Source organism: Hevea brasiliensis, unplaced genomic scaffold (genome assembly GCF_030052815.1).
Source record: "Hevea brasiliensis isolate MT/VB/25A 57/8 unplaced genomic scaffold, ASM3005281v1 Scaf1, whole genome shotgun sequence".
In the NCBI taxonomy this organism is placed as follows: Eukaryota; Viridiplantae; Streptophyta; class Magnoliopsida; order Malpighiales; family Euphorbiaceae; genus Hevea; species Hevea brasiliensis.
The window spans coordinates 9457358-9460384 of NW_026614585.1; positions in this window are offsets into that span (position 1 = coordinate 9457358).

The window sequence follows — 3027 nt, forward strand, 5'->3', positions numbered from 1 at the left end:
ACCAATAGAGATCGAAAGGCTTGGGGAATCGAGTCACTTTCAATCATGACCCTTAATCCATAAGATTAATTCCCCCATTGTCATATCTGAGTTGGTTAAAGCATTTGGAGTATGACCTAATCCCCACCATCCATCCCATTCGTAAGGATGAACTCGAACCGTCAGATCTCAAGCGGTTAAAGCATCCCAGTACGCCTCAATTCACACCGTTGATCTCACTTGTAAGGATGAGTTTGGGACCGTCAGATTAAAAGTAAATAACCGATTCAACACTTTTCATTCCTAGCCTTCAGATCCATTCTGTAAGGCAAAATCCCTACCTGTTGGATTAAAGAAGAAATGATAGAAATTCTGAACTAAATCTTAACCCTCAATTTTGATTCTCTTTAATTCCAAGACGTTAGATTATGTCCTTTTAGATTCAGACTCTTCATTTTTTTTCTAGTCCAATCCTGACCCTCCATTTTAAGACCCCGATTCCTATAAATACCTGGATGCTACACTATAGAAAAAAAAAAAAGAAATCGCTAATCTCTAGGAGAAGTCTCTAAATTTGAATATTGCTATAGCTTTATTGCCCTCATTCTGAGGTTCTTAAAGTTTCTAAGCGACTTTAGAAACAAGTTTTCTAAAGGATCTCATTACCAGAGCTCCTAATATGGTGATTCATATCTTCAGCAGACTCGGATGCTAGCTCGGTGGTCCAATCCTAGTCCGTCATCAAGGTCTTGTTCCAGTTGTCTTTGGTATCTCAAAAGTCACTTTTGGTCATCGTAACTTTAGCGGTCCCCACCTTGTGAGACATCGGTACTGGCTCTCCCATCACTTTAGCTTTCCACAGGTGAACGTTTTAACTAATCACTCTCTAATAGAATATGATTAATCCATAATCATGATGTAAGAACTTTTAGGTCACCGTCCGAGCTTTCAGGATAGATTAGTATTTGACTGACTTATCTCATTAATATTACCTTTGGCATGTTATCATAACGCGTATGCCAAGCTGTCGCAAGGGATTTTGCGGTCGCCTGAACGAACCCTCACCGAAGTGGAAAAGAATGAGGAGTCGCCACCTTAGTTTTGAGGGAAACTAAAGAAAACCATTTTTGAAGACAAATTGCAATAAAACCACTTCAAAATAAAGATTCTAAGTTCGGGGTCCGTAAACGGGTGGGGAAGGTGTTAGGCACCCCACCTCGTCCCTTAATAAGGGTAAGTAGATTTAACTTTGCATTTTTATAAATTAGTTAGGAGGGCTTGAATGGAAATGTTAATCCTTTTTAACAAAAAGGAATATTTGATTTTTCACTAAATTCGGATTAGCCAGATACATAAGTAAATGAGACAACCTCAGTGAATTGACGTCGTATGTCATTTTTGGTTTTGGGATTATTTTGCGTACAGGTTAAAATTTGGCGTGAGAATCGGATAAGAACTCTCCTCCGATCTCTTTTAAATATTTATTAAAATTCTGAGTGGAGATCGGATAAGAACCCTCCTCCGATCTCTTTTGAAGTATTTAAAATTTAGGATTGAGAATCGGATAAGAACTCTCCTCCAATCTCTTTCAAGTATTTATTAAAATTTTAGTTCGAAGATCGGATAAGAACTCTCCTCCGATCTCCTTTTAAATGTTTATGGAAATTTCATATCGAGAAACGGATAAGAACTCTTCTCCGATCTCTTTTAAGTACTTATTAAAATTTTGAGCTGAGAATCGGATAAGAACTCTCCTCCGATCTCTTTTGAATTAACAGGAGCCTGAAAGGGACTTTTCTGATCTCCCGAATTTTAATTTCAGCTACATGTTCTAAGAGCCTAAAACTACGGATTCTGGCATTCAAAGGTGCTGGGGATAAGGCTTCTTTTAACTAATTGGTACCTTGTGATTAGACGGGGGATACTAGACTGAATTTACCGACCTCCCATGTGGTCACCTTACCAATACCTATTAATGCCTGATCTATTCTATTTAGTTATCCAAGGTTTGGTTTCATTTTGTCTTATGACGTCTTGCCTAATGACCTATTGGATTTTCCTAGTGATTCGGCTTCACCATTTCCCTGTCTTATTATTTAGACCTTTTATCATTATAAAAGGACTTTTAAGTTGCCGTTACCTACATTTTGTTTAATTACTTCTACGCTATTCGGGATCAGAACTCCTGTGCTAAGAAGTAATAAAGATTAATCAAAGAATAGACTGATTAACAAAGAAGTAAACTCGAGAATGACCGTCTCCGTGTTTAAAATATAGTATAAACTTGGTGAAAATTACAAACAGAAAAAGAATAAATGAAATACGTGAATAAAGAAGAACATTTGATAAAATAACGATATAGCACTCACCTGTAGGGAGTCGAATCTACTAAACTAACTATGGAATCACAGAATGTAACAGGACTGCAGGTTGATAGCTGGAGGACTAAGGTTCGCCTCGGAATGAAGGATTCTTTGTTAAAATGTAAACAGGTCAAAATAACCAAGCTTGAATGAAGTTGAGCTTGGACAATATGAATTGGAAATAGAAGATAAAAAAGACAAAAGGTGAGAGTGTCACAGGATAATGAACGGTCTGAAAATGAAGAATTTCAGTATTCAAAAATCCCTTTGCAAGAAAACACTTGACTGGTTTCCAAAGTTTTTCTTATGAAAGCTACAATAGCGAAGTAACGAATTAAGTTTGAGTTCTTCCACTATGGTCACTGCCCTTTTTTCTATTTTTTCGTCCCTTGAACAGTTTTTCATGCAGGTATTTATAGGGACCTGGTGTTCCCCTTGAAGGGTCAGGATCTATCTTAAGGGAGATGGAGGGTCAAGATTTCAAGGGACATAATCCTAAGCTCAAGAATTAAAGAGAATCGTAATGACAGGCGAGATCCACTTGAATATTTGTCTTCTTCCTCCTCTAATCTGACGGCCCCAAATTCTCTTGTTCGGGGCGATCCAAGGGCTAGGAGTGAAAGGCGCTGGTTTTGTCGTCTTCTTCTTTGATCCAAGGGCTCTGGGCTCGTCCTTACAATTTGGA